Source organism: Zalophus californianus, chromosome 3 (assembly GCF_009762305.2).
Source record: "Zalophus californianus isolate mZalCal1 chromosome 3, mZalCal1.pri.v2, whole genome shotgun sequence".
NCBI lineage: Eukaryota > Metazoa > Chordata > Mammalia > Carnivora > Otariidae > Zalophus > Zalophus californianus.
The window spans coordinates 143,594,381-143,621,464 of NC_045597.1; the positions used below are offsets into that span (position 1 = coordinate 143,594,381).

Below are 27,084 nucleotides of genomic sequence, written 5' to 3' on the forward strand. Positions count from 1 at the left end.
TTCTGTTCAGAGAGTTGCTGCTATTCTTTTCTTTGATCTTCTGTTGAGTTCGTAGGTGTTCAGAATGGTTTGATCCCTATGTAGCTGAATTCCTGGGACCAGGTGAAATTTAGGTCTCCTACTCCTCTGCCATCTTGCTCCTTCTCCCCGTTTTTACTGCTTTTGTGTTTCCTGCCTTTTTACTGTCACTTTTGGCCCCTCCTTTCCTCTTTAATATTTCCTGCAGGGCTGGTTTAGTGGTCATGAAAGAACTCACGAAGCCAATGGCTTCAGGGAAACATTCTCCTTGTGTGTTCCTTGTTCACAAAAGAAACATGTTACCCATCTCTGTATCCGTGGCTTGCTCCCCACAGCAGCACCCACAATCTGTTTCTCCCCTAAACTATGTCTCCTACTTCCTACCTTCCTTGACATAGCCTCTTCTCTCCCTTTAGTTGTGGAGTTTGTTCTGTCGCTGTCCAGGTCGATTTCTAAGGTATTTAAGATGATGTGATAATTATCTAGCTGTGTTCTTGGGATGGTGAGCCTAGGGTCCTCCTATTTCATTGCTATCTTCGTGTTCTCTTCTGGAATTCATGTATTTAAAAGTAAAGCAGGATGCATATTTCTTCATTTTATTTAAAATGAATAATAGTGGAAGTGCTTTTTAAACAAAATGTTTTGCCCTTTCATATCTAATAGGGTACAAATAATAGTAAAATAAAGTTTGTAGGTCCTGATGATCACATAATTCCCAAGCTAAGAGAACATATGTCTCTAAAATATAGCAAGCCAGGGCTTCTAGGGTACACTTTTAGGAGCCCGTCTTGCACTTACACTAGCCAGAGAGTAAGTGTCCCCTTAAATTTTGTGCCCCGTGCACATTGCTGCCTGAGCCTAGTCTTGGCCATGAATATGTTCTGGGCCCATCACTTATGAAATACGTGGCCTTGGAAGTGGAAATTATACTCTCTAAAGCTCAGCTTCCTCTTAAAGAGAAGATGGCATCTTGAGAATTTTAATTTCATGACAGTGTGTGCAGGATGAGGGGAATATAAAAGCAGAGGACCAATAGACAAGTTTTAAAGAATCATAAACTTATAGAATAAAACATGATAAACTAACCTGATAAATTTATTTTATTTCTTTCATTTTATTGAGGAGGATCTTACTCAACAGGATGCAAAGACTTATCTAAGGCCATTAATCTGTTTTGAGCAGAACCAATGCTGGAGATGTTTCCAGGATTCTGTTCAGTGTTCTCTCCATTATACCCCACTTACTAGACAGCATAGTGAAGTAGCTTGGAGAGTCTGGGAACACAGACTCTGGGAACTTAGATAAGGAAGAGAATAATGCCATCAACTGAAATAACCAATGGAAGTTGGTAGGAAAGATGGTGAGTTAGCAAAGGATTGGAGTAGAAAAAACATACTTACGCTAGGATGTGAAAGATTTAAATAATACGTGAGAAAGAAATTTCTGTGAAGGAAGCCTCCTAGGGGTTTGTAATAGGATATTTAGGCAAACTGAGAAGATCTTTCTATGATGATCTTTAAAGGTAGGCTAATTTTGGGGGGATGTTTAAGTGTAGCATTGCTTGTAAGCAAGAATTTGTATATAGTAATTCCTCAAGCTCCATCTGAAACCTGCAACTCTTTGAGGTTCTTAGATTTAGTGCACTTGGCTTGTAAAATGGATGTTGGATATGGGACATAAAAATAAGAAGGATTTGAAATGACCCTTTAAATGGGAGATGAATCAGCCATGCTGTATCAGAGGGGTTACTGTGGTGTAACCTTTTCAAATCCTGCAGGCTGTAGTGCTTTTTAAGACCCAAGAACCTGAAACTTCATCCCTGCACTAACTATATGTAGCTGGAGCATCTCCCAAGGCAGTTACAAAGAAGGAAGACTGCTTTATCAAGAGGCAGCATCTGCACCAGACAACTAGGAAGGTTCTTGAACTGAGTTTTCATCAGCAAAAAGGGACGATGAGCCTGACCGAGTGGTTGTCTCAACAGTTCCCTGTTGAAGACAGTCTGTAACCTAAAGAAGTTACATTTAACATCTTTTTAGTTTTCTGGCTCAATTGGTAAATAGTTATATTTTCATCATTGGTGGTTTTCTTCAAACATAACCATGGACTCAAAATACTTTTACAAAAATAAAATGATTTTAAGGAAAATACTATATTTCAATCTGTATTATTGTGAGAGAAATCAGAGTGACCAAAAATGATGTTTCAAAATCCAACTTTGAACTGTGTTTTGCTGATACCCAGAAAAGCAACTTTTACTGTGGAAATATGTAAGTCTTGGTGAACTAGACCACATAAATTTGCTATTTTTCAGTGGAGTAGTTTTTTTTTTTTTTTTAAGCGTCTTGATGAGAGAGAGAGTATGGGGGCTACTAACTAGTCCATTAACTGCAGTGATGGGTACCACTCAGAAGAATGTGTTCAGATCTATGGTCTTTTCTTTATGGTACATGGATTTTATTTCAATGGCCATTACAAAGTAGTCTGAAGGACATGGGCCAGAAATTATTATTAATTCAGGCAAACTAGAGAAACATTGGCAGTAATTATTTTTGTAGGCACGTAGTTGTGTGATCCCAGGAAAGCCTTCATTGAAATTGGTCATTTGGGGATGGTGACTGCCCTCAGTATCCATCTATTTGGATAGGATGGAGAGGGTCTATAGGAATGAAGTTTTGGGTACTAGATCTTGGGGCCATAGAGGAAGGTGATGCTGAAATGATGACAATATTATGGGATTCATTCACAAGCCCAGTCTATGGGTGAGCGTCAGCTTCTCCAACTTTGAATGGACTACAGAGGAATGCAGAGCCATTTTGATACCAGGAAGGTTTTGTGAGCAATTGCAAGCAGGAATTTTGGTATATAGAAATCTTTCAGCCAAATGCTGGCATACTGCAAATGAATTAGAGCTATTCTTTTTTTGTAGCATTAATTCATATTCTTGCTCTATAGTCTTTGCCCATTTCACAGAGAAATGTTGGATCAAACTCTTGATGAGAAGTTATGGCCCAGATGGGTGATAGGGATTAAGGAGGGCACTTGTTGTGATGAGCACTGGGTGTTGTATGGAAGTGATGAATCACTGATTTCTACTCCTGAAACCAATATTGCACTGCATGTTGACTAACTAGAATTTAAATAAAAATTTGACAAGAAAAAAATTATTATGGCTCTTCCATATACATGACCACCCATTTTCAGCACCACTTATTTCTGAAAAATCTCCACAATGTCTCATATGTCCAAGAGGAAAAAAAGAAAAAGGCCACTCATGTTTGTTACCATGCTGCCAGCAAGTCACTTGGGGGTGGGGATTGCATTATAACCACTGCACTTGATGCCTTTCTGGGAAACAGCTTTCCTGCTTTCCACTGGCCTCAAGGGTGCCTACCACTGCTTGGCCCAGTGCTCTGCAGGCCTCACCAGATGTGGCCACTCCCATTCAGACCGCTGGTGGGGTGGTTTCTTTTTCCATATTAATTTCAAATTTTTATTTAGATGCCAGAGCCTATAATCTCAGAGCTTTACTGGAAAATAGCAGCGTTAGCTCTGAATCTAATTTTTCTTCCATATGTGTTGCAAAACCCATCCTTAGAACTGTCTGGCAGCATGACCCCAAGGCATCACATTATTTATCATTTTTTTCTCTGATTTTCTCTAGGTTCTTCCAATCCCCAACTCTCACATACTTCATATTTCCTCCTTCCAGTGAAAAAGTACAAAAGCTCTAATGCATTTCAACTTGTCCAAATGGGCCTTCAGTGTGGAAGATGACCTTAGTCTCTCAAACAGGTAAGGGAAATCACTTTTGAAGTAGCAAGACACAGTACTAGAATAATATTACCTAGGGTAAGTAACAAACTGCATTTATTTTCATGTTTTTATAGTTTGAATGTGTAGCCATAATCACATCGATATAAATCTACCCACAAGCACAGTCTTTGTAGAATCTCTGTTTTAAAGGTCGGGACTGTTCTTTACCTACTCTAGTAAATTCTGCCTAAACACTCCTTTCCTGCTAGCTTTGGTTTACTGATACCATGACGGTCACGCTAATCTCTACTCAACTCTTTGCATCTCTACTACGTGAGAGTTGAAGATCAGGTGTCAGTCTTGCCTTCTGATACCTTCTCCAAACATGTTAAAACTCACTTCAGTACTTCTGTCTGTGAATCTTTCCTTGCTTAATTATATCTTATTTTCATCACTGCTATTATATTCATCGCTTTCTGAAGGGTTTTTTTATGGAGAACTGTTTTCTTGAGAGATATTAATAAGTATTCTTTTGGAGGGGTAGGGAAAGAAATTTGTGGTCAGCTAAAGTTGGGTAATTCTGCTCACTCTATCCACCTTTTTCAGTGCACTTGAATGTATTAAATGTTCTAAGAAGTTTTTCAATAAAGAAACTAATTTTGCATCCAATGTTATCAATACATGCTCCAAAACTTATGTTACATTTGTTACGTATTACCACTGTGTTAAACTGCAAATTTCTTAGTAAATAAATCTCAATTTCTGTCATAACTCTCCTTAGTACCTGATTCAATACTGTGTATAATGTAACTAAACTTACATATTATAAACTAGACACCGTGTTAGGTCCTACAAGTTCAAAGATGAATAATTTTTGTAAAGATTTATGGAATAACAAGTAGCTTTCAATGAATAGTATGTTGCTGATATTTAGTGTTTATGGAATTATGGTAGCCTTGGAGTTTGATTTTCAATTCTAACTGCAACAGTATATGCTTTATTTCTCTGTCCCCATTTAAGAACCTGTTAATCTTTCCCCCCCTGTTGTTATTATGCAAAGACTTTTAAAGATATTTGAAAACCAAGGTAAAATTACCAAAATATTACACAGGGATTTATAATTTTGAATAAGTAAAATAAATTTACTTATTTTTTGGAATCTAAGATTTTTTTAAATGAGAAATAGAAAATTTCTAACAATAGGAATCAGGGGATGGTGAAATATCCAAACAAGGCTTTAAAATAGCATTCCTAAAACTCTGATATCCCCAAAGCAGGAAGTGATAGGAGCTATAAATAATGGCAGGAAAAAGTGAATGAAATATTTTGTTTCATTGCTGGTTAGGATGTAGGAGTGCTTTTGTGATTATTGAGGGAGTTTGGGCTCAGTGGGTGGTGTACATCAGTGCTAATTTTTTTCTTTTTTTTAAGATTTTATTTATTTATTTGTCAGAGAGAGAGAGAAACAGAGAGCAAGCACAAGCAGGGGTAGGGACGGAGGGAGAAGCAGACTCCCCACTGAGCAGGCAGCCCGATGTGGGCCTCGATCCCAGGACCCCGGGATCATGACCTGAGCCGAAGGCAGCTGCTTAACTGACTGAGCCACCTGTCCCTTTTTTTTTTTCCAAGATTTATTTATTTATTTTGAGAGTGGGTGGGAAGGGGTAGAAGGAGAGAATCTTTCAAGCAGACTCCCTGCTGAGCACAGAGCCCAAATGCTGGGCTCAGTCCCACAACCCATGGTATCATGACCTGAGCCAAAACTAAGAGTTGGGCACTCAACTGACTGAACCACCTAGGTGCCCCATCAGTGCTAATTTCTAATACTCAGAAGATTAATAGCTTTTGGACCCAAGAGGTAGACAGAGTTCAAAGGGACCCCTTATTACTCAAGAATTTGCAGTAGTGTTTGGAGTATTTAATCTGTTTGGAGCTAAAAGAATTATGGACACAAAAGAAATAGCTCTTGGTTATTTTGTAATTCAGTGAACACTAGTTGGATCTTTATTTGATGTCATCAATGTGTTAGGCTCAGTAGTGGTGGTGGTGGTTGTGGTGGTCATTAAAAATAAACAGTATATTCTGAAGAGAATATAATCTTCTGGGAGAGATGGAAAGCTTGATGATATATGGAAAGCTTCAAAATATGACATGATAGAGTACATAAAAAATGTTACTACCATGTGATTGAGGAAAACAACAAAATGTTCAAAAAGATCTTGAGGAGTGAACTGGTTTTGTTCTAATTCATTTAGGAGGATGAAGAGCTCCTAGATAAAATGTTAAGACACACAAAAAACAAAAACAAAATAAATAATAGTTTGACTAGGTGAAGGAAAACAAATATTAAGGTTAAAATCTTGGCAAGTGAATGCACATGTTATGTCACAGAGAAGAAGTTGAAGAAGAAACTACTTCTGGAGTCAGATAAGTGTCTTGTCATAAAATTTGAACTCTGACCTTTTCACGAAGCAGAACCTTCCCACATTCTACAGAATGATGGTGATCCTTGGCATTAGCCTTAGGGGAAAAAAACTGTGGTCTCCACGGCAAATCACAAGATATGTTAAGATTCTTACAACCCACCAACTTCTACATGCTTCTAATACACCAAGGAGAAAATGATACCACTGAGAAAAATATGTAGAATGTGTTTTTGTAAATTTTAATTCAAACAAATGGAACAGTTTAGGTTTACAGACAGAATTGAAGGAAAAAACTTCTTGCTTTTGAAAGTCAGGAGTTTGGAACAGAAAGATGAACAGGGAAGTGAAACACTGACTTCACAAATAATGCTGAAGAACATAACTTTTCTGATACCATTGCTTGTGATGAAAAACACATGGGTCTGTCAAGATGAGGAAACACCTCATTGCAGCATGCAGGGCTGTCAAGATGATCTCAGGGTGGAGGAGAAAATTTAAACTGAAATTTGAGACAGATTTGGCATAATTCGAAAAGCAAAAGGAGGAAAGGTGCCAAGTATTTCTTAGGAAAAACTATGAGAAATTATTATTAGAGCCTCAGGTATCTATGCTCCAATTCCCCAAATAGAATCACTTACCAAAATAAGAAAAATATTTCAGAAGAATGCTACCACCTGGTTGTCCTTAAGGACTGTCCCTGCTTAGAATTTCTCCTTGCTGTCTACCACGGTTTGAGTCCCAATGCTTATGGATGCTAACATGGGCCTCTCGTGCCCTTTTTGGAAGGTCTCACTTAGACTTCTGCCCATGTCCTCTGGAATCATGATGAAGTTAGTTTCATTTCTTAGTCCTGGGTCTGCGTTGTTCCAGCATCTTCCTTTCTCAAACAGTTTAAGCTTTGCCAAGTCCAATGCCGGATTGTTCTTTTATTTCTGAATCAAACATATTAAGCAGGTGTGTATTCTAATAAAAACTTTAGAGAGATTCTTAACTACTAAGATCATACCTGTGATTTTGTGTCCTGTGTTAAAAACGTGTGTGATTAATTTAAAACTGAGACCACTAGATGTTTCTGTCTTTAAGAATAGTCCCTAGTAATCTGCTGGTGGCTAATTACTGGAAACAGTGTAAAGAAGATGTTTTCTGGTCTTTCCTAGGTGGTGAGGAGGGGAGTCCTTTGATCTGTGAAGGAAAGAGTATAGGAGCTGGTGGTTGTGGCAGACAGGGAATAGGGGAGGAGATATGAAAGAGGAGGGGGCGCCTGGGTGGCTCAGATGGTTAAGCGTCTGCCTTCGGCTCAGGTCATGATCCCAGAGTCCTGGGATCGAGTCCCGCATTGGGCTCCCTGCTCCTTGGGAGCCTGCTGCTCCCTCTGCCTCTCTCTCTCTCTCATGAATAAATAAATAAAATCTTTAAAAAAAAAAAAAGGAGGAGGGACCGTTATCTCCCTTTTTTTCTCCCACTCCCCAAACTAGAGTCAACCACATGCCTAATATTTAGATGTGCCCTTTGCCCACTACTACCCAAGCCAAACTCTCCTCTGGTCTGCCACTTAATCTCATTTCCACTCCAAATTGAAGTTTTCCAAAGAAACTATTAGTTTACTGAAATCAGATGTGTGTGTGCGTGTGTGTGTGTGAACAAAAGTTGGGAAAGATTTGTTAAATATTCTGTGGGTTCAAAAAGATATTTGTGGCAATGTATTCTAACTCAGATACAAGGACAAAGCTAAATTGTATATTTGTATTATAATTGTTACTTAAGTCAAAAGGTATGTAGGAATAGTGAAGTAAAAAAATATTTCACTAACATTTTAAATAATTTTAAAAGCCAGTGTTTAAAGGGCCCAATATAATAAAATGGGAAGTACTTTAGCCTTCTTGTATTTCTCCAATTAAAAGTAATTTGCAGATATTTAGAAAACAAAAGCTTTTAATGATTAAATTCATATCTTATCTATAAGAAATAGGTATGAAAGATGCCATGAAATTGTGTGTGTGTTTTTATAATGTCTTGGGTTAGATTATGCTAATGGCAGTATTTCCATTCAATCTAATATTTGGTTTTGATATTTACTCTTCACTTGCTGAGACAGAGTGGAGCAGGTGAGTCTGTTGATTGCTATGGAAATGTGAAATAATTTTCTTGTGGAGCTGAGACTTCTGATTTCTAGAAATCAAAGGTCTTAACTTTAAGTATTAACTTGAAAAGGGGCACAGGAAAAGGGCTAGTCTTTAAGCCCAAGATTTATATACAAAATATTATTAAATCAAATGCATCCATGGGCATATAGACCATTCAAAAAAGCTAAGTGAAACCCGATTGTCTAATCAGGAGAGACCATGTTATCAGAGATGTGGCAAAATAACACAGTTGTTAATTGTGTTGTGGTGCCATAGTCACAGCCCAGAGATAAAAGGAAGTTTAAGACAGTGCTTCTCAAACTTCAATGGTCATATCAATCAGCTGGGGATCTTACTGAAATGCAAATTCTGCTTTAACAGAATTGAGTAGGCCTTCAATTCTGCATTTCTAAAAGCTTTCAGGGAATGCCTATGCTCTTGGTCTTCAGACCACACCTCATAATGTGGATGAGAAATTGGGGTAAGTTTCATGATTCCACTCCGTTTTGCTGTACCTCCCTTCTCTCCAACAGTGGGCCGACCTTCCCATCTAAGCAAGTCAGAGTGAATTGTGGTACTAAAAGGATAAGGTGAGGCATAGTTTCTGTAACACTTTGCTGTAGATAAGTCAACTAAAAAGAAGTTACATATTCTTTACATATTAGCTTGCTAAGATCACTCCTGGGCCACAACAGAAATAGTAAGATTATTGGTAACATATGTACTCCGTGAGATTTTCTTGAGCTTTATGTTGTTTTGTTGATAGTTAGAGGTAGGAAAGTTGGAATTTTCTACCAAACTATGTACCTAGCACAAATATGTCCCTTAGTAATTTGAAAATAAGGAAAATTATTACTTGGATTGAAAAAAATAAGATGCATAGAATATAAATAAATAATTCAACACCACTGTAATTAAATGAATGCTTCCATTTCTTCTGGTAATTGGGTAGCTTATCACTTCTTACAAATCCATGTGCCACTTCCTCGATGGCAAGGACTGTACCTTGTGCCCTGGCTGTGCATTCTGGAGGGTGTTGGGCAGTTCAGGGTGCGCCAGAGCCTTTATCACATGCAGCCTTTTCTGCTTCTCACTCTGTATTCTACTGCTTTGTTTTGCAAACAAGATGCCCGAGTAGAAAGCCTGTCGTGCAAAAGCTGTAGTTCAGGGTGCACTTGTTTTGCATGTGCAGGGGTTTTCACTTCCTGAGGATCATTTGTTTTGAGGTGACTCTCGTTCTGTTTACTTTTACAGAGAGCCTTGTCTAGCGTTTGAAAAGGATCTTGACAAGAGCTCTTGAATGATTCTCTGGGAACAAATTATGTCACTTTTCAGATTGTAAACATCTGCCAAATTATTGTTAAAATTTGGGGATGAGTTGATTATACTCTTCTGTCTTGAATATGTTTGAAACTCTGCATAAGCAAAATATGAAAGAAATAGGGACTCAGACAAGGGAAAACACTATTTATCAGGTCAAGGTTGTGTAAGAATAGGGAACCCAAAATGGACACAAAGACATGCATTTATATATCCATTTCATATGTATGTCCTTTGATAGAACTGTGAATTCAAAATTTTACAAAAAGATTTATTTGATTAATTATTTCTAGAGATTAAAAAGGGTCAACTCTTTAGAAGCTTATTACTATCTTAATCTACTCAACTAGGTTACAAAGGATCCAGTGTAAGAAGATATTTTAAAGGGCTACAGTGGGAGGGCCTGGGTGGTGTCGTCAACTGGTTAATCCTCGGACTCTTGGTTTTGGCTTAGGTCCTGAACTCAGGGTTGTGAGAATGAGCCCCGCATGGGGCTCCACACTCAGTGGGGAGTCTGCTGAAGTTTCTCTCTCCCTCTTCTGCCCCTACCATTACCACCTCCACCCCCACACTCTCTTCCACTCTCTCTCTAAAATAGATAAATCAATCTTAAAAAAAACACAGAGGCTATAGTGCCTAATGAAAGTTCCCTGCTCATGATCAGGATAGAGAATAAAGCTTCAAGTTTGGTGGTTATATGGGTCCATTTGTTGTCTCAGTAGTGCTCACTTACTGAACTTGATTTGTCATGTCAAATATTAGTTACTAAGAAACACTGTATGAGAATCTGGACTGATTAGTGCAAAACTAATCCTGCGGTTAGTGAAACAACTTGAAGTAAATCAGATTAGTCATTCATGCACTTGTTTGAGCAACAAACATTAACTACAAGCATATTTTGTACAAGACATTATTCTAATAACTACAGGAGAAACAAGTTATATTAGGTTTGTTTTTTCTCCAGTATCTTGCAGTTTAGTTAAGAAGATTTGATTTATGTATTTAACTGTAACACAAAGAATCTGCAGTAAGTTCTACCAGAAAGGTATAAATGAAGGTCTAATGAAGTTAGCAGGTAGGTAGGCAGAGTACTTTTGTCTAAGAAGGTTGTCCTGTAGAGGATGAGTTAATAAAAGAGTCTTCATGTTAAAAAAACTTCTAGATAGGTCAGTGTGAGAAATGTTATTTTCTGACTTGAAAATATCCTAGCCCTTTAGGCTTTACTTATTTAGATAGACATTTATAAACATAAGCAAGTCAAAACTGTGATTTAACATTTTAGTACCAGGTTAGTTATAACCTATTGAATATACAAATAATACAAATAAAGTTACAGACCAGATTGTAGTATGATTCAGATTTTATAACAGTTCATGTGTATATTCATGTTCACCTATACATGCCTATCTAGATTTGGAAAATTTGGGGCAAGAAGTACACCAAACTCTAAGAGTCATTAAGTCTAGGGGATAGAGTTGGATGAGTGGAATAGGGACAAAATTTTACTTCTTAGGTGAACTTTGGGAGAGTTTTGCCTTTTCTTTCTCTTTGGTACTTTTCAAATTAAGAAGTTATTTCAGTTCTCATATAGAAAGAATCTTTGAAAAGGATCAAGTCCATGTCTCTGTCTTTAGGTAAAATGGTAAAATCATGTCTTGCCCATCCCACAGGTGAGGAGAGCTAGGCCTTTTCTTATTTTAGGTTTTAGATTTTTCCTTTTTATGTAAACAAAGCACTGCAGTGTGATTGAATATTGTGGCTTATATAACAATACTAGGAGGAAAATACACCACAATTAAAACTGTGTTTGTGTGAGACAGGAAAGGTAATGGGTGATCTATTTTCTTTTCCTTATATTCCAAATTTTCTGTAATATGATTTTTTGATGTTTTGATTAATATTAATTTAAAGAATAAAACAAAAAGTTATCTAAAATACATTGGCTTATGTAATGACATGCATGTGAATTTAAGACCATTAAAGGATTAAATTTACAATGCATTTTGAAACTGTCACAAGAAGATTACAATTAGATATGTCTTATTTCTAAAGTATAAATCAGTGAGATAACATCATTTGTAAGTGATACCATATGTGAATCATTAACAAGTTAATGATCGCCAGCTTCAAGGATACTCTTGCTTTTCTAATGTTGCCTTCACATTAAAAACATAACACACAAAAGGAGAATATTTCGCAAACATCTGCTAAAAGTGTCAGGATGTTTGGCTATTTTTTCCCTAAAAGTCAATATTATAAGTAGTGTTGTAACATTTCAGATATCAAGATGTTTACTAGGAAGTGTTCGTCATGCATTTTTCCCTCTTAGCTATGTGGCAGCTCCACATAATGGAAAGGCCACCGAAGCTGCTTTTAGACCCAGGTCCACCACATGCGAACCATGGGGAGCGTCATTGTTGGGTGTCCCTTAAGCTCTCTCGCCATCAGTATCTTTGTTTGTTAAAAAAAAAAAAAAAGGAAATAAGAGAAAAAAATGATTCTTTTCTTCCCTTGGTGGATATTATATCTGCTATATTTTGTCTAAGAAACCGCATGCCTCCAGTTGGGTGGGTGGAAGTGGGTGGGGTTCTTAGAGTGAGGGGAATGGTTGGGGGTCAGCAGGGTTGGTTTCATGGGCACGTGACCAGTGCAGTCGCACAGAGCTCCATGTTCAGCAGGGTCTCCCACTTGATTTTGGGTTCTATGGTCATCATTCTAAAATTCTTAGTTATTTTATCTTAATTTTGTGATTTATAAGTCAAGTTGGATATGACACTGGAGAAGGACTGGGGTCTCCCAGCTGACTCCCTGCCATCCCAAGGTGGCTCTTAGCTGCTGGCTCCTTTGCCCCCTGGACCCTGACTGGCCCCCTGGGTCCTCCTCCTTCTGCAGGGTCCAGGGCACAGGTGAGGAGAGCTGGGCTTGGTGCATTGCACATGTAGGGGTAAGCCTTTTACCCACTCCCAATCCAGGTAACTAGTACAATCCACATCTCTTGGGCTGGGGTATTGAGCTTGTAAGAGGGAACGTGACTGGTTGAGTACTCCTGTCTGCAACTAAGACACCATGTGTGTGTTGGGTGGCTGGTATGAGGGGATACCTGGCAGCGGATAAGCTGTCCACACGGAGATGTGTGCACATTCCATGTGATGGGTGAGGCCCTGGCTCTGTAAGCCCCTGAGCTGGCCAGATCATTCCTCAGCCCAGGGGCGCTAACATTGAATAGCAAGCAAGCAAGAAAGAAGGATAGAAGAGAGGGAAGAAAGAAAGGAAGGAAGGAAGGAAGGAAGGAAGGAGGAGGAGGGAGGAAAAAAAGAAGGAGGGATGGAGGGGAAAGGAAAGAGGGAGGAAGGAAGGAAAGGAAGGAAGGAAGGAAGGAAAAAATAGAAAAAAAAAGAGAAAAACAAAAACCCAGAGAGAGTTACCATGAATGAAAGGTAAAGTCTTTCTATTTTAGTGTCTGTGATGACACTTTGTACCTGCTTTTTGAACCACAGACCCCACATTTTCATTTTGCGCCAGGCCCTGCCAATTATTTAGTCTGTTCTGTGTGTCAAGGTGTGTATGAGGTTGTTGAAAAGATTGGATGAGGTAAGATAGAGTAAGCATCTCACAAAGGGTCTGGTACATAGTAGGTCTTCGCTAAGTAGAAGGATTAGGAAGTAAGTTGTGTGCCTTCAAAATATAAAAAGATTAGGAAGGAAATTCTGGAAGGGACAAATAATCCTACCAAAATCACGAGTGAGGAATCCTTCCATTTTGCTTTCCCTCCTCTTTCCCTATCTTCAGTACGGGTGGCTATTTCTAGGGCACGGCTCGCTCCTTTCATAATAGAGATTTTTTTGAGGACTCATTCTGCAAGTTTTTGGTGTCATTATTTGGAAAGTGGTTTGCAATGCAAGAGGCCATTTCTAGAGCCGTGTGAGGAAGAATGATTGGCTGAACACAGCATGTGTGGTGCCGGTCCATCCAGTCACCGGAGCAGTATTTTGATATGGGTTAAAAGGTAGCCTGGGGGGTGGCAGAGCTGGAAGGCCTTAGAGAACCTTTGCCTGAGCCCCTCCTCTCCCAAGTTGATTTGTTCTCCGTCTCCGTATGTGTGTCTGAACTTCAAAACGGAGCATCGCAAAAGCAGCATGAACCTGTTAAATGTTGTAGACTCTCAGCAAGAGAAAAAAATCATCGTAGCCTCTGCGACAGGAAAGTGCCCTGTTTGTTTTTGTGTCTTAAGAATAGTAGTTTATCAAAAAGGAGTTTACGTAGCTTGCTGAGAAACATTTTCCAGAGAATTAAGTCTCTGTTTTCTCTTTGTCTTATTTTTACCTTTGCCACTAACCCATGAGCAGTAGAACTCCAGAACCTTATAAAGTCTTATGGCCAATAAAATAATTCATGAATGTAATACGTTTGGTCTGGGGAAATCTATTTTTATCCATTACATGGTACATGGAGTGCCCCATACTTTCTTCCAAGTAACTTTTGGAGGCTATCTGGTGAAATAATTCACTATGACTAGCAGTTATTTTCTGGAGACTGCTATTGTTTTGACATGGAGAGCATTGAAAACATATGGTCTTTCATGTCTCTTGCCTTGTGCTTTCCTTAAAAATGTTTATATTTGCTTGTGGTAAAATGCATTAAGTTTCATAATCCTGAACAACCTTCTGGTACGCAGATTCACTTTCAAGCCGTGCAACTGGAGAAACAGAAGTTTTTACAAAAAGATGAGATTTTCTTATGTAGCTGTGCATTTTATACAACACAGGTGCCAAATTTTATTTTATTTTTTTCTAATGTTCAAATTCCAAAGCAACTGCTAGGGTAAATTATCTCTGGGCCGCCTTCTCGATAGCTAACATTCTTCCAGAATCAATGTAAGTTTGGCCAGAATTTGTCAGCCTGAAAGACATGGCAAGGTCTGTGCTCATTTAACCTCAGAATGTGGCTTCTACACTGTTCATTGACCCTTGTGATTATGACAATAAATGTTTCCTGTGCATATGGTGGAATGAGATGGCTTGATTGAAAGCTTTCCCTTGATACAAGATGACTATAAAAAGTACATTTTCTTCATACACTATGATAAATCGACTGGGCATTATTGCTAGTGCTATTTCATTTATGTCCAGAATCAATAATCTGTCTTCGTCCTTAGCATTTGCCATTTTTAAGTCAAGGAAATAAGAGGTAGTTTTGGCTGTGCTCATTAGCAATGGAAATCCAGAGCAAAATTTGAAGGCATCTAAATATACATATTTAGAAAGGAGATGGTTTTCAGGTTTGCTGAAATTAAATCTCAATTAGAGATTGCATGCTAGTTGGTCAAGCTTTATATTTTGATTTATTTTGTTATATGCATTATAATGTAATGGACTGTATACCATCTTTTTAAGGCATATGCATATCTTTGCTTTCCTGACCTTTGTTTTCAGTTGATGGCAAGTTCAGTCTAAAATGTTTGTTGGGGCTAAATTTCAAGTAGTTTTATCATACTGCTGATAGACTTTGTACCAAACTAGAATTCTGAGGCCCATTATAAGTTTGAAAAATACCTTAGCGTGTTCAGTATTGAAAGTCTGCAACTTTTTTTTCAAAGCTCCTTTATAATATGTACATAATAAAATATTCTAGTTATGTTTTAATTTATCAATTTATTAGAATTGTGTCTCTTTTAAAGAACTTCAGTGTACCAAAGAAAAATTGGAAGAGACACTCCCTTGCTCCCAAGTTTATGGCAACACCAGTTAAAATATCAGAGTAATTATAATGCCCAAAAGCTCATTTTATAATGAATGTGGTTTTCCAAAGCATACAATTTTCTGGTACTTTGGGCCAATTTTCAAAGAAAAATTATTTAATCTTTATTTGAGGTATTAGTTAAAGGAAAAACAGCTTGACTCTAAGCACTTTGGAATTCATTCAAGACTCAAATTGTTAAAAGTGATTCAATCTGTTCACCGTCTTGGGTTTTTCAGAGATTATCCACCTGTGGTAAATTCAAAAACCAGAGAAAACTGTATTGTTAGAACATTTTCCAGTTGGCCCATCAAGTACTTTATGGAGATTTCTTGTCTGGAAAAGATGGGCATGACATGCACCATTTGTTCTATTTGCTTTGAGAAGATAATAATGGCAAAAAAAAAAAAAAAAAAAAAAACACAAAACCCAAAAAACAAAAAAACAAAACCCTGCAATATTCTTAAAGTTGTACAGATATTCCCATATGGACAGCACATGAATTTTCAAGATGAAGGCACTTTGAAAGGGATTTTGACTCTATGGAAGTTACATGAGCATTGGGATGGGAAAATCAGGCCAATCCTTATTAGTATGATTAAACCATTCTTACACAGGCCTTACTTAGAATAGAAACAAGTCATCCAGAGCCTGACTGAGGTGAGGTAATGAATATAATAAGCTATGGAAGCAAGAGAAATCAGGGTGCTGCCAAGTGGTTGAGTTTGATTAGTATTAGAATGAGAAAGCTCTGATTTTGAAGGGAGTATTCAGTAGCATCAGTATTTTCAGACACTAAAAATTCTGACAAGCACTGTGTGACCCAGGCCAAGAGGCTGAGAGTAACTTTGATTATCCAGTTTCATTGTGAGCATTTTATTCAAGGAAGAACCACTAGAACTTGTGAAAGGTACCTACCACGAAGTTGTCAGAAATAGTATAATTCTGTCTGATAAATTCTCGATATTCTGAATATATTCACTGTGATCTGTTTGGCATGCGTTGTGATCTCTCTAAGCAGTCCTTGCCCATCTCGAGCCAATGAAATGTTTTGTGTTTTGAATGTATTTCTGTTTTTGCAGTCAGATTCAGCCAGTGGAACAGATTTCTGAGTCTGATATTGAATGGTTTCAGTTTGGAGTTTTGCAGACTGGGAACATTTTTGTAGTGAAAGCCACAGTGAAACAGAGCTTTGCCCTGTGAACGTATATTTGAAAATCAGTCAAACTTTGATTTAGGTCAAGTATTTCAAAATAAATTCTTTAGCTTTAAAGTTATAAAAATTATTATAAAAATATTGTTGAGAAATATTTTTTTCTTACTACAAATCACCCTTTAGTATATGACGATAAACAGAATTCAGTCACAAAAGAACAATCAATGTATCTTTTGAAGAAAAACAGTTCTGATGATTTTATTTTGTTTTATTTAGATCTGTCCCAGCTGAATCCAGATAATATGTGAGGAAGCTAGAGACTGGGCCCCCTAACCCGTGCTGCCCTCCCTCTAACAAGGTTTGGTCAAAAACTATAACCAAGTGATTGAAACAGATTATATATCCTAATCTGAGGCGCTTTTGAGTTTTGTTTTGGAGAAACTCTGCAGCACTGCCTTTTGCCTGAATAAGGGAATTTGACAAACCCAGCCAAGTCCAGGTAGATGCTGGCCTCTGGTGAGGAACTAGAAGGAGGCTAAGGGTCTACCTGGACTGTGTGCAGGGAGAAGCTAAACGAGGTCCCCTGTGATTCTCTTGGCCAGTTAGAAATTCTTCAAAAACAAATCTTGTTTCTAGGAAGTGATCTCTAGGCTAACCTACTGAGAAGCCTTGGAAAATTGCCTTCGTCTAATGGCTCCATATTATTAGTCATTCTGGAACCTAATACTGGGGGAAATTAGCAAAAATCAAGGTTTTCTGTGAAGCAGATGAAAGAAGCTCTTTTATTCATCCCAAACATACAATTTAGAGACGTGTAAAAAAAAAAAGACGGAAGAATAACACAATATATATCGGAGAATCCATTTCTAGACAGTGTCGTAAATTGTCAGACCTGGAAAGTTCTCAAAACTAGAAGTCATTTAGTCAAACCCCTTTACCTCCTTTTCTTATACCTTAAGTAAACTGAGGACTGGGCTGATTCAGTGACATAATTGCCAAGGCTTCTTTATGTGACAAGCTACAGAAGTAGGTGCCTACATGGTATACTAAAACTTAAATTCCAATTTTCCTGCCTAATGATCTAGAGGGTATTTCTTTCTTATAGACCCTATAAAAAGACATGCCATAACCAACCATTACTGTACGCCCTTGACACATGACATCTCCTGATTTCCTAAATTAACAAGTGAATGTTTTTGCAACTTACCACATTTTAACAATATTTTCAGCTTCTAATAAAGTTTTTTCTCTTGCTAAGTGAATAACTTGTACTCTGGAGTATAGGTGAAGACTTTTCTTCAGTTGCTTTAACTTGCTTCTATATGAAATGTTCGTATTAATCCAAGACACTAAGTCACTGCTGAATTGAACATTCTAAACTTGCAGACAACCTTTCACTAGAGCCTACTTTCATTGGCTTCTCTGCTTCTATTTCCAGCTCTAGGGTTAAATATTTTGGGGAAGAGAAGTTGGAAATGGCTTGTTTGTTCACCTAACAAGAGAGACGTGGTGAGGTAAAATGCTGACACTTAGCTGGGCCCACTCAGTAGCCAATTTTCTCTTCTGTCTGAGTATTACTGACTTTTGTGAGACGTCAAAAATGCAAAGGTCAAATTGACTAATTCAGGCGTCTACTGTATCTCTAATTAACCTAGGGTAAGATCTTTTGACAAAATCCTTTCAATTTCTGGCAGTACTACACACAATCCACCATCTGCCCTGTCACCCGTCCTCTCTATTGAGTGATGTAACACGTGGTTAGTAGATACCACTGGAGATAAGTCTGCCAGTCATAAACATGGAAACAGATTAATAACAACAACAATAACAACAACAAAACCAGAGGCCAGTTGGAAGTTAAGAGCAGGTGTGTTTCCCTGAGAATTTTGGTCCCTAACTCTGCACCCAGTGACTGTCAGGCTGTGCTGAATCCAGAATCAGCAAAAGGTTGGCTTCGTTGTCACTGCATTTCTGGTTGTTTTTTGGCAATATTCATATCACATGGTCTCTTTTTACAGTCTCTTTTCAATTGCTTGTTCTTTCTTCATCTCTCCCCCCATTTCAGTCAGTTGTTTCCTCCTATCTTTGTAGTATCTTGGACATGTGTCTTTTTTCCCATGGCCACTCCTGCCACCAAACTCCAACCTTCTCTACCTCTTACTTGATTGATGAATTGGCCTCTTGTTGTTTTTTTCCACCTTGATTTTCCCTCTGCAGTTAATTTTGTTTTCCTTTGGCTTCTTTCCTTAAGCTTCTTAAGACACAGGCCATTCATCCACTTAAATCCTCAAAATATTTCAAAGCTTTGCCATTGGCTACCGAGTGAAGAACAAATGCTTCCAGCTGATGTTCAATGTTTTCTTTCATGGTGGAGGTAAAAACAACTCAAATACCTATTGGCATCAGGCATATGTGAAGCAAGGTTTAAGGAAAACTTGTCTTTATGACAAACTACAAGAAGACAGCCTAGTCATAATAATAAACGGTAACTGACCTGTGCAGAGGCAATAGGAAGCGGTAGGAACTGTGGCCATTGGCGGAGTTTATGCCCTGTTCAGAGGCTTACCTCTCACCTCCACTGATATGTGGAAATGCAAGCCCAGTATTGCTGCCAGAACTTTAGATTTTTTCAAGAGAAGCTAAACACTTAGAATTTTATGTGCAACCTGCATTTTTTAAATACTGATAGCTTATTCAAACGAAACTCTCCCTCTCTCTTCAGGTAAAAAAGAAAACTAAGTACTAACCAGGCCGAACAAGTCACCAGGTAGCTAAATTCAGCTTGTGGTCTGAATGAGCTGTATGTAGTGTACTTTTCCCCCTATATGGACTTTATGTTCCATGCCGTAGCCTTTTTCCCATCATGACCTCCACGGTCTTGCCTCTTTGCCTTTGTCCTTATAGTTCTTATCCCCAGGAAAGTCTTCTTCACATCCAGTCTATTAAAATCTTACCTATCATGGAAGCCCACCTCAAATTCTATGTCCCCCAAGACCACCTCCTCCTTCTCTCAGCCAGGCAACTTACGTTCTTACAGACCTTGAATCCTCTCTTCTGTGGCCCATTCCTTACCTCATTGCACATTAGCCTTTTCTACTTGCCTCTAGGATGCATGAGGTAAGACTGTCTCTAGAAGCCCACAGTCTTTGCAAATAACCCCTAACTATAGCTGAAGCTCGATGAATCTGATTTTGAATTTACCAGGAGATGGGGGAAAGAGTGTCTGTATTTGGAGAATTTTCTTTCAATTCAGAACTTTCAGTCCATCTGCTTCTTATCGAAAGAAAGTGGGTCCCTTCAGTGCTCTCCTCCCTCCCAGTGCCCAGATACCACATCTACAATGTCTGCAAAAACTCACTTTTGTAGCACAAAAGGTGGCCTGGAATCTGCCTACTTTAAGGAGGAGAAGCCTCACTGTACAGAAGATCATCTGGTAGATGGACAGTGGGTCCTGGCCAGGATGATGCTCCTATTCCTTTCTCAATAAAAAGACAACGGATTTGCTCATTCTTGTTCTCACCTAGCACTCTTTTAATTCCTCTTTCAGGCACCAAATAGTAGCACCTCCATCTTCAGAATTAGTGTTCTGAACCTAAACTTTCTCTGCTCTTCCAGCATTGAGTTCTGCACTGCTTTTACTGATCAGATAACAGGCAATCAGGCAGGCTGCCACCAAGCAAAGACACAACCACTGGGAACTTAGTCATGCATATTTAAAAGCACTCAGCCTGAGCACAGTTTTTACTGATGAATGATAAATGCTTTGGCATTCCTTACCACCATAGTGCAATTTAAAAATAAGCCTACCATAGTAGACCCTTACCTTTCAGATGCAGAAAAGGCTGTGTAGAAAGCAGTACTTCTTTACAGTGCTGATGTGCTTAGGAGTATCATCATTCTTGTGCTATTGTCTAAATTGGTTGGGGGTTTTCATTATACTCTAAGAAACTCAAGCCAAGGACATGCCCTAAACTATATTGGAGTGAGCAGAATTGTAGTTTATATCTAGCATAATAAACATCAAGAAACTATTAAAAATAGGGAGTGTTAGAACAATCACTAAAAGATTCAAGGAAATCTAAAAGAAACATGCCCATTTTCCAGCCTCCTCACACGTAATCATGAATTTGATTTCTTGTTTCCTTCTAGTATTTCTCCAAATTTGCAAATACCTTTTACCTGGTGTTAAGCATACCTGGTAAAACTTTTGCTGAACTGCTGTTTTGTTTTATGGTTAAATATTTCCTCACCTAACAAAAATGATCCTGCTATATGCCACTAGATTGTTGCATCTTCTAATGAAAAGTGATCTAGAGCTATAATAGGAACTATATATGTGTATTCTGAGGTATCTGGTTTTCTGAGAGATGAGGAAAAATAGCATAAAATCATAAATCAAGAACAATTTCACCAACCATAAATACAGGCTCTCTCTCCAATTGTTTATTATTTGCTCATGCTGGAAACACAATCCAGAGGTGAGTTTGCAAAATAGAGATTCATACAGGAACTAAAGAAATATTGCAAGACAGATGCTGGTCAGTATTCATCTTTAAATGGGTTTAACTTGTATTTAGAAAAGTTTACTCTTAAATAAAGATGGACACTCTTGCCTTATTGGCCAGTTCTGAGTCACATGTGATTCAGGAGGTTTCCTGAGAGAATTCTCTAAGGTGGAGAGACAGGGCCTTCCTCCTAGCTCGGTGCCTTCAGTATATCGCACAGTATTGGAGTTTTGTGCGTTCAATTAAGTAGGTTTATGCATTATATTTTTTAATTTTTAAAAAAACAAAATGGACGAGTGGCTTATAAAACAGTCCAGGAACGAAGCAGGGGGTTGAAGGTAATGTGGATAATACAAGCCAAGCACATTTTAACAAATGGACAAATTGCTTTGCATTCTCAGTGGAGAATAAGGAGAAAAAAGTATCAAGATTTATTTTGATATATTATTAAACAGTGCTCTTCATTCTCAATAGTTCCTTTCTACGCTGTTTTTAAAGGCTGCCCTGCCCTATGAACATCACTGTGAAGTGGGCCCAAGCATGGCCAGGAGCCCAAGGGCCCCTGTGGGGGGGACGGGACAGCTGCTTTAGGGTCAGAAACGGACGCTGGAGAAGCCACGTGTTGAGGGGCCTCAGTGGAGCCCACGTGGATGGAGATTAGCTGGAGATGAGATGGATGCTCGTCACTACTAACCCCTCTCTCCTGCTTAATACTTCATAATTCTCCAGCCCCAGTGAAGAGAGAACAAGGGGAAGAAGTGAGAGAAACTTCAGCCACCTTGTGCAACTGGGGGGCTTCAAAGAGAAATTGTGGTCATTTATAGAAAAACAAGGACTGTTTTTTTTCTCTTAATACATCTGAGTTTGTAGCTGGAAAATGATACTGGGTCCATTATGCAGAGATAATTTCCAGTTCATCTTTGTTTATCTTCCTGTTTCTAGACCTCGTGATTCCCAAAGTTGACATTAGTGTCACCTGGGGACCTTAAAAAGCTGCCAATGCCTGTGTTCCATCCCCAGAGATTGTCATTTAAGTTGTCTGGAGTGTGGCCCTGGCTTTGCGATTTTAGAAAGATCCTAGGTGGGACCCTTGGGTGGTTCAGTGGGTTAAGCTTCTGACTCTTGATTTCGGCTCAGGTGATGATCACAGGATTGCTAGATTGAGCCCTAAGCCCCACATGGTGAGTTGGGGGGGCGGTCCACTGGGCGCTCAGCATGGAGCCTGCTTGGCTGCTTGGGAGTCTCTCTCTCTCCTCACCTTTCCCTACCCTCATGTATGTGCTCTCTCGCTCGCTCTCTCAAAAAAAAAAAAAAAAAAAAAATTCCTAGGTGATCCTAATGTGCAGACATTGGTTTACTCTTACACAGAACATTTCGATTTCAGACTGTGGATTTTTTTTTTTTTTCAAAGCTTTATTCATTTGACAGAGCATGAGTGGGGGCGACAGGCAGAGGGAGAGAATCCTGAAGTGGACTCCTCGCTGAGTGTGGACCCCGACGCAGGGCTCCATCCCACAACCCAGGAGATCATGACCTGAGTCCAACCAAGAGTTGGACGCTTAACCGACTGAGTCTCCCCCTGCCACCGGCACCCTGGTGTTTGTGGATTCTTAAAGTTCAGATTGCTGCAAGTGTTATAGATGCTTCTGTCACAGCCCACGCCTCTCTGCCATCTACATCTCTGTTCCTTGGGCTGCAGCCCCCAAAGGACTGTGAGCCGCCCCAGGGCAGGGGCCTTGCTGTTTTTTGCTGGGCATTGCTCTCCAGCATCCAGTGCAGTACGTGGCATGGAGAAGACACAGAATAAATATTTATTGCATGGATGAAGGAAGGACAGCTAGGTCTTTGTCCCTTTCTTACTCATTCTACCCCACTCCCAACTCCTCTTGAACTAGAAAGCTCTCTGGCAAAGAGCAGAAGCGTCCTGAAGCATGGTTACGGGAGCAACCATGGGAGGAAACAGATGTACATGCACTCCTCAGCTGAACTTCTTGACATCATCAGTTTGGAGATTTTGATCAAATGCCAAGTCTGTTGTCATAGCCTTAAAGTTCTGAGAGGAAGAAAGTGCTGCCTTTTCATTTCTGGAATTAGTCAGGCCCATTCTGTGTAGAGTGAATAATTTGATATTTAGGAATGGTTTTTGTTAGGTTGGCTCAATTCAGGGTTTTGTGTCCTTATATTCTGTATATTGATCTGCCTATGATATTTTATTGACATTTACTACGCCTCTAGATTATATACTTTTGTTCAGTTGCCAGGAATTCAGTTGATCACAGTAGCAAACTTTAAACTTTACCAAGTGCAAAGCATGATGTCTAAAGCTGTGCTTTACGTGCACCTGGGTGGCTCAGTTGGTTAAGCAACTGCCTTGGGCTCGGGTCATGATCCTGGAGTCCCGGGATCGAGCCCCACATCGGGCTCCCTGCTCAGCAGGGAGTCTGCTTCTCCCTCTGAACCTCCACCCTCTCATGTTCTCTCTCTCATTCTCTCTCTCTCTCTCTCAAATAAATAAATAAAAAATCTTTAAAAAAAAAAAGCTGTGCTTTAGCTGTAACATCTTATTCCATATGTAGGTAGTAATGATTAGAAGATGAATGAATTTCAAAAGCTTTCTTCTGGGGTATTTTTATAAAACCATTTTGTGCCATACACTTTTCTCTCCGATTGTGCCTACACCTGGGTATGAAGGAGGGCGCTTGTGAAGAGCATCGGGTGTTGTACGTAAGTGATAAATCACTAAATTCTACACCAGAAACTAATATTATACCGTATGTTAACTGATGGGAATTTAAATGAAAACTTGGGGGGGGGAAAGGAAATGGGATTCATATTTTAAAATTGGACAATGGACTTGATTCACCTCTACCTGATCTGTACTTATCACTAGGAACAGAGAGCTCATGGCATGCGCAGCACACAAAGATCTGCCAAATAAAGGTGATTGGCAAGAAGAAAAGCAAAGCAAATAGGCTTCTCTAGTTTGTTTTCTTTTATATATATATATATATATATATATATATATATATATATAAATCTGTTTGCTTTTTTTGCTGTCTCATTAAGTTGCCCAGACAGTTGGTGAATCTTTGAAGGCATCAACTCTACTCTCCACTGCCTGCCAAGCAGCAATCACCATAGTAGATTTTGTAAAATGTGAAAGGAAATGTTTTTCTATTCTGTAAAACTCTATCTTTTGACGTTTATTACAAAACGACAAAGTAATGACATGTGGAGTGACTCTCGTAAGATACTCAGTATGATACAAAGTACAACAAGGAAGTCTGTAAAAGCAAATAACCTGCTCACCATTAATCTTTTAAAGCCAGTTGCCCTCTTTTCTGGACCCCAGATGCTTGGAATTAAGTTAATCATTATGCTTGGGCCAGGATATACTATTATCGTTTGAACAAGCCTGGCCTTCTTTTATTTGTTTTAATAACATAAAGATGCCCGTAAGCCTACAACCTAACCCAAGAGCCAGAATAATATGTTTCTCTTAAGTTTATATGTACACTCTTTTCTGACCCCCTTCACTTGCCTGAGAGGTAAACAATATCCCATATTTATTTATTATCCCTTTTAAAAATAGTTTTATTGTATATACATAAGCAAAAAGATATGCCTAGGTCTGTACAGTGCATCATTTGGTTTTGTTTACTTTTGCTTCTTCTCAATAGGTATGTTTACTAAGATTCATCCTTGTATCTGTAATTCACTCATTTTTAAATTATTTTATAATACAAATATATACCACACAACCATATACCAGAATTTATCCATTTTCCTGTGAATGGACATTTGGAATTTTCAAAGCTTTTGCTGTTGTGAACTCTAGCGTAGGAGCTCTCTCATGTCGTGCCTGGTCCACACATGCAAATATTTACCTTGCATGTGTACTTGGAAAGCACTTGCTGGCCATTGGGTATATAAATGTTTGAATTTACGAGATCTACAACCTTATAAATTATTTTCATAAAACCAAGGACATGGTTTCATTCTCTAACGCTCGGCATTGTCATACTTCTCATTTTTGCAGCATATTTTGAAAAATGATATTGCATTGTGATCTAATACACATCGTTGAGATTTTTATGACATGAATCAAGTTCATCTGTTTATTGGCCAAAAGTGTTGTTTGTGTATGAAATAGTTATTCCTGACTCTTCCCCTTTTTTTTCTATTTCTTTTTATTGATGTGTATGCCTTTTATATATTCTAGAGACTGTCACCTTCAGTTCTATGTGTTGCAAGTAACATCTCCCATTTTGTGGCTAGTCCTCTCCCTTTCTTTCAATGTCTTTTAATATTAATATGGCCAAATGTATCAATATCTCTCTAAATTAAGCCACTTTGAACACAAATATGCACATACATAAGGAAAGCAGATATTTGATATATATACACAGATAAAATAAATATATACATATATATAAGTATGTGTGCATATACTTCCAAAATATATTTCCATTATTTTCATGATTCTAAATCTCATGATTCCAAAACAAATTTGTGGGATAGGAAATACCAAAATTTTTATATACATTGATTGCAAGCTATTTTCTGAATTGAGAATTATAAGAAAAAATGCATCTTCGTATTCAGTAGTATACTCTACATTTGTTATACACAAAACTCCAATTTAAAAGAATCAACCTATATATATTTGTGTATACACACACACACGCACACACGCACACACACAATATTACTCAGCCATAAAAAAGAATGAAATTTTGCCATTTGCAGTGACGTAGATGGAGCTAGGGAGTATAATGCTAAGCAAAATAAGTCAGTCAGAGAAAGATAAATACCATATGATCTCACTCATGTGTGGAATTTAAGAAACAAAACAGATGAATATGGCGGGGGTTGGGGGAGGGGGAAGAGGCAAACCAGAAAACAGACTCTTCACTCTAGACAACAAACTGAGGGTTGCTGGAGCGGAGGTGGGTGGGGGATGGGCTAATAGGTGATGGGGATTAAGGAGGGCACTTGTGATGTGCACCGGGCGTTGTATGGAAGTGTTGAATCACTGAATTCTACACATGGAACTAATATTATACTGTATGTTAACTAACTGGAATTTAAATAAAAACTTGAAAAAAAAAACCCATACTTTTCTCTTTACTGCTGGACAAAAAATTATCTGTTATACACTGTGAGAATGTGTATTCTCTCTAGAGACCAAATCTCCTCATATTTATTTCATTACATATATAGGCAGATAACCACTGATGACTCCAAAAGGTAGGAAACCACTACATAATAATTCTCGATTCATAAAATAAATGCCGTGACATAAAATCATAGCTATTATTGAGACCTTGCTAAGTACCGGACACTATTCTAAGCACTTCACAGGTATTAATACAGTTTGCACAAACATCCTATGAGGTGGGTACCACTGTGACCATTTACACATGATAAAACTGCCCGACATCAAGAAACTTGCTCCAGTTTTCCTAGAACACAGTGGAGCTAGAATCGGAACTAAAACTATCGGGACACCTTTGAAAACAAAAGAGAGCTTATTCAAACTCCCCTGGGAAAACAGGTGGCGCAGGGAATCAGGCCAGCCAAGATTAGGTGGCCACCTAGCCATGCAGCAGATAGAGACCAAATCTTCCCAGGGTTTTTATCACTTCGGAAACAGTGGACATAATCGATTTCCAGTGGGTCTTCTCATCCTTTAACCTGCAACAATTTTCAGTGAGTCCCTTCCTCTGCAGCCTTGAGCCGTCTTTCACGCATTTAGGCATCAATGTCAAGATGGAGCAAACCTCAGTACCTAGAGCCTCGCCAATGTGGGCCTCAAAAATTCCTTGCTCTGTCTTCTGCAGAATAAGCCTGAGTCTCTGCCAGAGAAGCCTTTGTGCTAACCCTGCGTGTGCCAAAGGAATTGGTTGTGGTACTGTGCTCTCTTTTAAGGAGAAACAAGTATCATGTATCTAAGTCTCCACGTAGTAGAAGAGGAAGGAAAGAAAAACGGGGTTTCTGAAATACAGCTCAAAAGTGAGAGAGCAAGTGAAGTGAAGACCATG

The 27,084-nt window shown here is 38.6% G+C and overlaps 1 long non-coding RNA gene across 1 annotated transcript in view; it reads left to right on the forward strand.

Annotated features, from left to right (window-relative positions):
- Positions 1 to 27,084, forward strand: part of LOC113919818 — a 281,270-nt gene that overhangs the window by 50,017 nt on the left and 204,169 nt on the right. Inside the window, exon 3 of the long non-coding RNA XR_003519127.1 lies at positions 3,683 to 3,813. This is a non-coding gene — a long non-coding RNA (uncharacterized LOC113919818). The remainder of the gene's footprint in view (positions 1 to 3,682; positions 3,814 to 27,084) is intronic.